The sequence below is a fragment of the Pteropus vampyrus genome, unplaced genomic scaffold (genome assembly GCF_000151845.1).
Source record: "Pteropus vampyrus isolate Shadow unplaced genomic scaffold, Pvam_2.0 Scaffold1206, whole genome shotgun sequence".
Taxonomy (NCBI): Eukaryota; Metazoa; Chordata; class Mammalia; order Chiroptera; family Pteropodidae; genus Pteropus; species Pteropus vampyrus.
The window spans coordinates 356,851-369,250 of record NW_011889987.1 but is presented as its reverse complement, the minus strand read 5'-3'; positions in this window follow the sequence as shown (position 1 = coordinate 369,250).

Here is a 12,400-nt window from a genome sequence, read left to right as displayed (position 1 = left end):
TTACATAATAATTCTTTAGGTAGTGAACTTGGTAAAGGGTCTCAAGACGTTCTTGGTAGGAAAAGAAAAGTTGTTGGAAGTCCATGGTCTATGAGGCAGTCCTTTGCTGGAATTAGGGTAGGTTGGGTGGATGTTTGAAAACACAACACCATGCCAATCTCATATAAAAGGTACACTTGTTTGCAATATGATCCATGCTCTGAAGCCTGGATCATTCTACAAAGTATAGTGAAAACCTACAGCTATGGCAACAAGACTGGTCACTTGGTAGATACCAAATACGTGTAGGGTATTCCTTGATCCGTGTGTGAATTCCACCAGGGCTTTACTTGACCTCTGCATGATTCTCAAGTGATTTCTAAGTGATTTTCAGGTGATTTCCACCTTATTCCTCTCCCCTATTGTCAAACAAGTGTTTTCAAAACTCGTCTCATAAACTGTTATTTTCAATATTTAGCACTGAGTCTTTGGACATTAGGCAAATCCCTATTGGCAGTAGTGGACAAAGGTTGGCATAAAACAATAGTGCGGGAGTCCCACATGAAGCCCTTCAGCTTTATACTCACAGTGACTCAGCATTTTTGCTATAATACAGAAAAATGGCACTTAGAGGTTACACCGCTCTAAAGTAGCTTCGTCAAGCAGACTCAGCCTCCAAATATCAACACAGTTAATGTTCAACAGCGAGTTCCATAGCCTTTAAGCAAGTTGTCTGACCACAGATGAAACCTAAGGCCAGTTTTCTAACAATTGTGTGTTCACCTATGCCGCCGTCCTCAATCTAGCCTTCTGAGGGAAACATGACTTTTAGATTGAAGGGCCATTAGGTGGGTATGTTACACAGACACTAACATTTTCTCAGTTGTTATCTACATTTTACCAAGGAATGGAGAAGGTTAACTCAAAGTGAGCGCCACACCATCAACAAAATATCACGTGACTCCTTGTAATGCCCTCAGGTGTGTCTCTGACGGTCATGTGAAACTTGCAGTAAAGCCTCCTGCATATCTAGAGATTCCCTCATTCTTGTTAAGAGATTTCCAGGCATCTTCCACATCGCTTTCACTCGAGGCTAAAATAAGCCTCTTCAGAATATGTTGATTGAACAACCACAACGTCAATATCTCAGTTTTCTTTCCTTGGTGGTTAAGGCAGTCCCTCTCAGAATTTTTATTCTGAGGATTGGTAAAGAGAAATTCTGAGGCAGCCGTTCTTTCCTCCATCAAGTGGTATCCCCTCAATGACTCAGCATTTTTCCTACAATACAGAAATATGGCGACTATTGTTTCCACCACTATCCAGTCGCTGCCTCACAGCACACTCAGGCTCAATTATCAATACCGCCAATGTGCGACTGTTGCCTCCATGAACATAAGGAAGTTTTCCTGAAAACAAACAAAACTAGAAGCGAATGAAACATTCGCATATACCATTGACTTCAAACTAGATTTGTAATGTGGAAATGACATTTGATTGGTGGGAAGTTAGAAGGCTGTCTCGACCACCTATGTTTCACATAGACTAATGACTTCTCGGTGTAGATTTGAATTTTCTCAATGACATACACTTGTCACTACAAAAGGAGAACTACATCATCCTCCTTTCTAAGGATATGGATTTGTGACATGGGGCCAAGGCGCAAGGCTATCTTTTCTAACAAAAAGAAGAAGGGAGACTGGGGCCGAAAGCACTAAGACTGTCCTTTCTGAAAACAAGTAGATAGGAGAACTTAATATAAAGGGCAAGCCTATCCTGATACAATTTGAGTCTTATCTAGAAACCTAGGATCTTGTCTCCTGCCTCTGTTTCCTATTAGGAATCAGGATACTAACCATGGTTTTGATGTTCCAATCCCTATTCCTACTTCCATGAAGGAGATCTGAAAATTAGTGCAAAGCAATTCTCTCGACTTTATCCAAAATAGATTGAAATGATGGCATAAGTCCAAGTTCCAAAGTCAGTTTTCCAGGATCAAATGTTGCCTGGAACTCTGATTCAAAGCAAAAGCCTTGTTTAGGAAAGAAAAAAAAAAGGAGACTATGAAAATCTGAACCAAGGCTTGACCACCTAAAAGGAAGGAGTAAATTTCAGGGCCTCAAATACAATATCATCCAGTTGGTTGCAATATCCAGTCTGAAGACCTAAGCCCACAATCATCCAGCCTGGCCCCTGGAAATATTGTGGATACATTGGCCTACAGAATCAAGCTGTTATCTCCTAGAAGGCAGAAGAATGGTTCACTTGGTGTTCAGTTCCAAGATTGTACTCTCTTAAAAGTATTTAAGATAGAAATTGGGCCGAAGACACCAACCTGTGTCATCATAACAGTACATTAAGCACAAACTGGTTCCATCTCACCAATTTTCTTTTTATAAAATTATTGAAATGGGACCAAACCTCACACCACCATGCCTTTCCCCTGGTAATAGAACATAGTTTGGGCACTAAGAAGCCTGGATGGATCAAAGCCTGAACTGTTTTGTAAGTTACTCGACTGGAGAGCCTGGAAGCACGGCCAAGTATTGCTTTATTTCCAGGAAGCAGAGTGGAGACCTTGGCATACAAAATCTAACCTAACTTTACTTAATGGATCTTTAGATAGAGGGCGGGGCGCACCGTCACAAGACCTTCTTGATAGAAAAAATGTTGATGGAAGCCCATGGCCAAGGATCCACTCACCTGCTGGAACTAGGGTAAGTCATGTGGACTTTTGAATACACAACACTACTCTAGTCTTATTTGTAGGGTACATGTGAGTGCAAAACATTTCACAAACTGAAGCGTGATTCATTATAAGAGGGAAGGTGAAAACCTACAGCCTACAATACTAGTCACCTAGTAGACACCAGATTCCTACAGGTTCTTCCTTGATTCCCATGTGAATCCCTCTCCAGGTATTCACTTGAACTCCATGTAATTCCCTGCTGATTCCTACATGATTTTCAGGTGACTTACACATTATTCCTCTTCCCCTATCCTCAAACAAGTGTTTTCAAAATAGATCTCATAAACTCTTATTGACAATATTTCAGCATTGAGTCATTGGCCTTCAAGCAATTTCTTCTCAACACGAGTAGCCTAAGAATCACTTTCATGAATAGTGTGGATCTCCCACCAGAACCATTAAGGGTTATGCTCACAATGACTCAGGATTTCTGCTACAATACAGCGTAATGGCCCATACAGTTTCCACGACTCTAAGGTAGGTTCGTCATTCCAACTTGGTCTCTAAATTTCAATGTGGTTGATGTGTGACCGTTGTTCCCATAGTATACATGCAGATTGCCTGACCAGAGACAAATCCTCAGGGCAGTTACCTAACCACAAGTGTGTGTGTGTTATCCTATAACGTGGTCCTCAAGCAGATCTTCTCATGCATACATGACATTTCGATTGAAGGGCCGTTACTTTGCTATGTTACACAGGTAACATTTTCTCAGTGCTTACGTGAATTTTACCAAAAAATATATAAGGGTAACTCAAAAGGGAGTGCCACACCATAACCTCAATTTCATGTGATTTTCGTGTGTTGACCTCAGGCCAGTCTCTTTCTGGTCATGTGAATCCTGCAGGATAGCCTCGTAAGTATCGTGAGATTTCCTACTTCTTGGTATGAGATATCCAGTCGACTTCCACCTCATGAACTCTGCTAGGATACTATAAGCCATTTCAGAACATGTTGAAGAAATGTCCTCAGTGTCAGTATCTCAGCCTTTTTCCAGTCTCTCTCAGATTTTTAGTCAGTGGTTTGATATAGAGAAATTCTTCAACAGTCATTCTTTTTGCAATGAAGAGGTATCCTCACAATGACTCAGCATTTTTCCTACAATAAAACAATATGGCAGATATGATTTCAACCACTATCCATTCACTGTGTCATAGCATACTCAGGCTCAATTATCCATTCAGCCAATGTGCGAGTTCTGCCTCCACTGACATAGGTCATTTTCTTGACAGACAAAAGTAGAGGCAAATTAAAGATCATTGACGGCCCACATATATCGTTGACATCACATGAGATTTGTAATGTGGACGTGACATTCGATTAAAGGTCAGTACGAAGTCTGTCTCAGCCACCTTCTGTTTTACTCATACTAATGATTTTTTCAGTTTTGATGAGAATTTTCTCAGTTATATGTACTCGTCACTTTAAAGAAAACACTACATCAGCTTCCTTTGGGAAGATGTGGAATGGTGACCACGAGCCCAAGGCACAAGGTCTGTCTTTTCCTAACAAAAAGTAGAAGGGAGCCTGTGAAACAAGGCACTAAGGCTATCTTCTCTGAAAAATAATAGTTAGGAAGACTTAAACCACTGGACAAATCTGTCCTCAAGTAATTTGAGTCTTATCTTAAAACCTAGGAACTTGTCTCCTGCCTGCATTTCTTATTGTGATCCAGTGTGTTGTCCGTGTTTGAAGTTACAATGCCTACCTATATTTACAAGTAGTAGATTTGAGAAATTAGACCAGTCTTTCTCCTACATAAGCCCACGGTTTCAAGCCTGTTCTCTTTGAACAAATGTTGCCTGAAGTTCAAAAACCTTCTTTAGTGAAGAAAAAGTAAAACTGATACAGTGGAAATATGAACCAAGCCTGGATTTCCTAAAAGGACATAGTTAAAAGCCAGGCCAATAACTTCAAGACCATCTAAATGGTAACAATGTCCAGTCTTCAGACCTAGGCCAACAAATCTCCAGCTTGGCCCTTGTTGCCTGAAACTCTTAAGGACACCGTGGCCTACAAAATCAAGCTGTCATCTCCTAGAAGTAGGAAGAATGGAAGACTCGGTACAAGCCTCCAAGCCTATACTCCCTTGCAAGCATTTACGATAGAATTTGGGTGGATGACACCTGTGTCATCATAACAGTACATTCAAACAACCAGGTCCCATGTCAATAATTTTCCTTTTAGACAAATATTGAAAGCTGACCATACCTTGCAACACCAATCCTTTTTTCTGGTAAGATAAGTTAGTGTAGGCACTAAGAAACCAGGCTAAAGCCTGAACTATTCTTTCAAAAACTTGAATAGGGAGCTTGGAATCACAACCAAGTATTGCTTCTATTTCTAGGAAGTAGAGTGGACACCTTGGCCCTAAGAATATAGCCTAACATTACATAATGAATCTTTAGGTAGAGGACTTGGCAAACAGTCACAAGATATTCTTGGTAGGAAAAGAAAAGTCATTGGAAGTCCATGGTCTAGGATGCAGTCCTCTGCTGGAACTAAGGTAAGTTGGGTGGACGTTTGAAAACAAAACACCACACAAATCTCATATATAAGGTAATCTTGTTTGCAATACGATTCTTGCTCTGAAGCCTGGTTCATTTCTACAAAATAAAGTGAAAACCTATGGCCACAGCAACAAGACTGGTCATTTGGTAGATACAAGATTAGTGTCTGGTAACCTTAATCGCCATGTGAATTCCACCAGGTGTTTACTTGATCTCCGCATGATTCTCTTGTGATTTCTAAGTGATTTTCAGGTGATTTCCACCTTATTCTTCCCCTATTTTCAAACATAAGGCAATTTTCCTGATAAACAGACAAAGCTAGAGGAGAATTAAAGATCATTGACTGCCTGCATATACCGTTAAATTCAAATTAGATTGGTAATGTGGATATGACATTCACTTTGCAGACAGCAGGCTAACTTGGCCACCTTCTGTTCCACATTGACTAATGATTTCTCAGTGTTGATTTGAATTTGTTCAGTTATATGCACTTGTCACTACAAAAGGAGCACAACATCATCCTCCCTTCTGAGGATATGGATTGGCACGGGCCCAAGGCACAGGCTTGTCTTCTCCTAACAAAAAGTAGAAAGGAGACTGGGACCTAAAGCACTAAGCCTGTACTCTCTGAAAACTAGTAGATAGGAGAACTAATCCAAATGGCAAGCCTATCCTCATATAATTTGAGTCTTATCTAGAAACCTATGACCTTGTCTCCAGCTCCTATTTTCTATTAAGAACAAGGGTGCTGACCTTGGTTTTGCAGTTCCAATCTCTACTACTATTTCCAGGAAGTAGATCTGGGAACTTAGTCCGCAGATTTCTTCCACCTTTCTCTGACATTTACTGAAATGGTGGCATAAGTCTCAGTTCCAAGCTTGTTTTTTGTGAAGAAATGTTCCCTGGAGCCCTCAAAGCAAAAGCCTTCTGTAGAAAAGAAAAAAAAAACAAAGTCTGTGGTCATCTGAACCAACCATTGACCACCTAAAAGGAAACCGTTAAATTTAGGGCCGCAATGTAGAGATCCAATTGGTAACAATATGCAGTATGAAGACCTAGGCCCATGATATCCAGCCTGGCCTTTGTTACCTAAAACTCCTGTGGACACCTTGGCCAATATAACCAAGTTGTCATCTTCTAGTAGGAGGGATAATGGAGAACTCTATTCACGGTTCTAAGACTGTCCTCCCTTTAAAGTATTTGCAATAGAAATTGTGTCGAAGACACCTACTTGTGTCATCATAACAGTACCTTAAGCAGAAATTAGTTGCATGTCACCAATTTTCTGTTTATACAGTGATAGAAAGATGACAATATCTTACAGCACCAAGCCTTTCCCCTGGTAATAGAACAAAGTTTGTCCTTAAGAAACCTGGATCAAAGCCTGAACTGTTTTCATAAGTTACTTGATTGGAGAGCCTGAATCACGGCAAAGCATTGATTATTTACAGGAAGTAGAGTGGATACCTTGCCACACAGAATCTAGTCTAAATTTACTTAACAGATCTTTAGATAGAGGATGTGGCACATGATCACAAGACAGTCTCAGTAGGAAAAAATGTCGATGGAAATTCGTGGCCCAGGACCCAGTCCTCCGCTGGAACTAGGGTAAGTTGTGTGGACTTTTTAATACAGAACAACATGCAGGTCTCATTTACAGGGTACAATCGAGAGCAAAAGATTTCACAAACTGAATCCTGATTCATTATAAGATGCCAGGCGAAAACCAACAGTCACAGCAACAATACTACTCACGTGGTTGACACCAGATTTCCACAAGGTCTTTCTTGATCTCCACATGAATTCCTCCAGATATTCACTTGACGTCCATGTAATTCCCAGGTGATTACTACATGAATTTCTAATGACTTAACCTTAATCCTCTCCCTTATCCTCCAAAAAATGTTTTCAAAATATGTCTCATAAACCCTTATTTTCAACATTTCAGCATTGAGTCATTGGACTTTAAGCAATTTCTTTTCGACAGTAGTAGCCTAAGTTTCACCTTCAACAATAGCGTGGATCTCCCACTAGAACCATTAAGGATTATGTTCACAATGACTCAGCATTTCTGCTATAATACAACATAATGGCGCTTAGAGTTTCCACCGATCTAAGGTACCTTTGTCATTCAGACTCAGTCTCTAAATTTCAACACGGTTGATATGTGACTGCTGCTCTCATTGTATATAAGCAGATTACCTGACCAGAGACGAAACCTCAGGGCAGTTACCTAATGACAAGTGTGTGTATTAGCCTATGCCGTCATCCTCAAGCAAGTTTCTCAAACAGACATGACTTTTCAATTGAAGTGCTCTTAGGTGGCTATATTACACAGATGTTATAATTTTCTCAGTGGTTACCTCAAGTTTACCAAAGAATGGAGAAGGGTAACTGAAAAGTGAGTGCCACGCCATCAACCCAATATCATGTGACTCCCTTTGATGCCCTCCGGCCTGTCTCTTGACGGTCCCATGAATTTCGCAAGGAAGCCTCATGAGTATCGCGAGATTCCCTAATTCTTGTTATGGGAATTCCAGACGCCTTCCACACCACTTTCCTCTCGAGGTTAAAATAAGCTTCTTCAGAATTCGTTGATCAAACAGCCACAATGTCAATATCTCAGTTTTCTTTCCTTGCTGGTTAATCCAGTCCCTCTTAGAATATTTAGTCTGAGGTTTGGTGAAGAGAAATTCTGAAGCAGCCATTCTTTACTACATCAATGGTATCCCACAATGACTCGGCATTTTTCCTGCAATACGGAAATATGGCGATTATTATTTCCACCGCTATCAGGTCACTGACTCACAGCACACTCAGGGTCAATTATCAACGCCGTCAATATGCGACTGTTGCCTCCACAAACATAAGGCAGCTTTCCTGACAAACAGACTAAACGAGAGGTGAATTAAAGACCATTGACTGCCTGCGTATACTGTTGACTTCAAATTAGATTTGTAATATGGACACAAATTTCGATTGGAGGACAGTTGGAGGCTGTCTCGACCACCATCTGCTCCACCTTGACTAATGACTTCTCAGTGTTGATAACAATTTTCTCATGCTATGCACTTGTCACAACAAAGGGAGAACTACATCATTTTTCCTGTGTGAGGATATGGACTGGCCCAAAGCCCAAGCCCTGTCTTTTCCTAACAGAAAGTAGAAGGGAGACTGGGACCCAAAGCACTAAGCCTGTCCTCTCTGAAAACTAGTAGATAGCAGAACTTAATCCAAAGAGCAAGCCTGTCCTCATGTAATTTGAGTCTTATCTAGAAACCTAGGACCTTGTCTCTTGCCTCTATTTCCTATTAAGAATCAGGGTGCTGACCTTGGTTTTGTAGTTCCAATCCCTATGCCTACATCCAGGAGGTAGAGCTTAGACATTACCCCACAGCATTTCTTACGACTTTCTCTGACACACACTGAAATGGTGGCATTAGCCTAAGTTCAAAGCCTTTTTTTCTGTGAACAAATGTTGTTAGGAACCCTGGTTCAAAGCAAAAGCCTTTTATAGGGAAGCAAAAATAAAATGGATACTGTGGAAATCTGAACCAAGCCTGGGCCACGTAAAAAGAAGCTATTAACTCAGGGCCGCAACGTCAAAATCATTCTATTGGTAACAATATTCACTCTGTAGACGTAGGCCCACAAACATCCTGCATGTCCCCTGCTACCTGAAACTATTGTGGACACCTTCCCCAATAGTACCTAGCTGTCATCTCCTAAGAGGTAGAAGAATGGAGGACTCAGTGCACAATTTGGAGACTGTCCTCCCTTTCAAGTATTTATGCTCAAAATTGGTCCAAAGACACCAACCTGTGTCATCATAACAGTACATTCAGCACAAAAAGGTTTCAGATTACCAATTTTCCTTTTATACAATTATTGAAAGGTGACCATACCTTACAGCACCAAGCCTTTCTCCTCATAATAGAACATAGTTTGGGCACTAAGATATCTGGATCAAACCTAAACTGTTTTATAAGTTAACTGATTGGAGAGCATGGAACCATGGCCAAGCATTGTTTTTATTTCCAGGAAGTAGAGTGGAGACCTTGACACACAAAATGTAGCCTAAATTTACTTAATGGATCTTTAGATAGAGGATGTGGCACACAGTCACAAGACCTTTTTCGTAGGAAAAAATTATGATGGAAGTCCATGGCCAAGGTCACAGTCCTCTGCTAGAAGTAGAGTAAGTTGGGTCGAAGTTTGAAAACAAAACACTACTCCAATTTCATATAGAATGCAATCTCGTTTGCAATGCGATTCATGCTCCGAAGCCTGGTTCATTCTACAAAGTAAAGTGAAAACCTATGGCCACAGCAACAAGACTGGTCACTTGGTATATACCAGATTCGTGTGGGGTATTCCTTGATCCGCTTGTGAATTTCACCAGATGTTTACTTGATATTCGTGTGATTCTCTAGTGATTTCTAAGTGATTTTGATGTGATTTCAACCTTATTCCTCTTCCCCTATTTTCAAACAAGTGTTTTCAAAACTCTTCTCATAAACTCTTATTTTTAATATTCAGCATTGAGTCATTGGCCTTTAAGCAATGCCCTGTTGAGTGTAGTGGCCAACAGTCCACATAAAAGATGGTACTGGAGTCCCACATGAAGCTGTTCAGAGTTATATTCACAAGGACTCAGTATTTTTGATAAAATACAGCAAAATGTTGCTTACAGTTTATATCGCACTAAAGTTAGTTTGTCAAGAACACTGAGCCTCCAAATATCAACGCAGTTAATGTTCGACAGTAGCTTCCATTGCATTCAAATAGTTTGCCTGACTACCGATGAAATCTAAGGCCAGTTATCTAACAATTGTCTGTTCATCTATGTCCCCGTTCTCAAGCGAACCTTCTAACGCAGACATGGCCTTTTGATAGAAGGGTCGTTAGGTGTCTATGTTACACAGACACTATCGTTTTCTCAGTGGTTATCTAAATTTAACCAAGGAATGGAGAAAGTTAACTTAAAAAAAAGTGAGTGCCACACCATCAATTCAATATCATGTAGCTCTCTGCGATGCCCAAAGACCTGTTACTCGATGGTCACGTGAATACCGCATAGAAGCCTCGTGAATACTGCATTTCCTTAATTCTTGTTATGAGATTTCCAGGCTAATTCCTCCTCACTTTCCTCTGTTATGCTAAACTGAGCCTCATCAGAACATGTTGATGGATCAGCCTCAATGTCAATATCTCAGTTTTCTTTCCTCGGTCTTTAAGCCAGTCCATCGTAGAATTTGTAGTCTGAGGTTTGGTATAAAGAAATTCAGAGGCAGCCATTTTTTCTGCCACCAAGTGGTATCCTCACAATGACTCAGCATTTTTCCTACAATAGAGAAAAATGACGGCTATTGGTTCCACCCCTATCTAGTTGCTTACTCACAGCACACTCAGGCTCAATTATCAACATTGCCGATGTGCGACTTTTGCCTCCATGAATATAAGGCAGTTTTCTTGACAAACAAACAAAACTAAATGCAAATTAAAGATCAATGACTGCCTGCATATACCATTGTCTTCAAATTAGATTTGAAATGTGGACATGACATTCGATTGGAAGACAGTTAGGAGGTTGTCTCAGCCACCTTCTGCTCCACGTTTACTAATGACTTCTCATGGTTGATGTGATTTTTCTCAATGATATTTACTTGTCACTACAAGGGAACACTAAGTCATCCTCCCTTTGGAGGATATGGATTGGTGACATAAGCCAAAAACACACAAAGCCTGTCTTTTCCTAATAAAAAGGAGAAGGGAGACTGGAACCCAAAGCACTAAGCCTATCCTCTCTGAAAACTAGTAGATAGCAGAACTTAATCCAAAGAGCATGTAATTTGGGTCTTATCTAGAAACCTAGAATCTTGTCTCCTGCTTCTATTTCCTATTAGGAATCAGGGTCCTAACCTTGGTTTTGCTATTCTAATTCCTATACCGATTTCCAGGAATTCGATCTAAGAAATTAGCCCACAACATTTCTTCCGACTTACTCTGACATAGACTGAATAGGTGGCCTAATCCTAATTTCCAAGCCTGCTTAATGTGATCAAATGTTGCCTGCACACTGACTCAAAGCAAAAGCCTTATATCGGGAAAAAAAAATTAAACAGAGACTGTGGAAATCTGGACCAAGCTTTGACCATGTTAAAGGCAGCACTAGTTTAACTGCTCAGGGCTACAAAGTCAAGATGATTCATTTGGTAACATATCCAGTCTGAAGACCTAGGCCTACAAACATCCAGGCTTGACTCTGTTACCTGAAACTATTGTGGACCCATTGGCCTACAGAATCAAGCTGTCATCTCCTAGAAGGAGGAAGATGGAGGACTCGGTGCACATTTCCAGACTGTCCTCTCTTTAAAGTATTTATGCTTGAAATTGGGCCGAAGACACCAACCTGTGTCATCATAACAGTACATTCAGCACAAAAAGGTTTCAGATTACCAATTTTTCTTTTATACAATTATTGAAAGGTTACCATACTTTACAGAACCATGCCTTTCCCCTGTTACTAGAACATAGATTGGGCACTAAGAAACCTGTATAAAGCCTTAACTGTTTTGTAAGTTACTCAATTGGAGAGCCTGGAAGCACAGCCAAGCATTGTTTTTATTTCCAGGAAGTAGAGTGGAGATCTTGGCACACAGAATCTAGCCTAACTTTACTTAATGGATATTTAGATAGAAGACATGGCAAATTGTCACAAGACCTTCTTGGTAGGAAAAAATGTTGATGGAAGTCCATGGCCCAGAACTCAGTCCTCTGATGGAACTAGGGAAGTTGTGTGGATGTTCGAATAGACAACACCACACTAGTCTCATTTACAGGGTATACTCAAGTGCAAAACATATCACAAACTGAAGCTTGATTAATTGTAAGATGCCAGGTGAAAAGCTACAGCCATAGCAACAAGACTAGTCACCTGGTTTATACCAGATTTCCGCAGGGTCTTTCTTGATTCCCATGTGAATTCCTCCAGGTATTCACTTGACCTCCATGTAATTCTCTTCTGATTACTATGTGATTTTCAGGTGACTTCCACCTTATTCCTCTTCCCCTATCTCCAAACAAATCCTTTCAAAACACGTCTCATAAACTCTTATTTTCAATATTTTAGTATTGAGTCATTAGCCTTTAAGCAATTTATTCT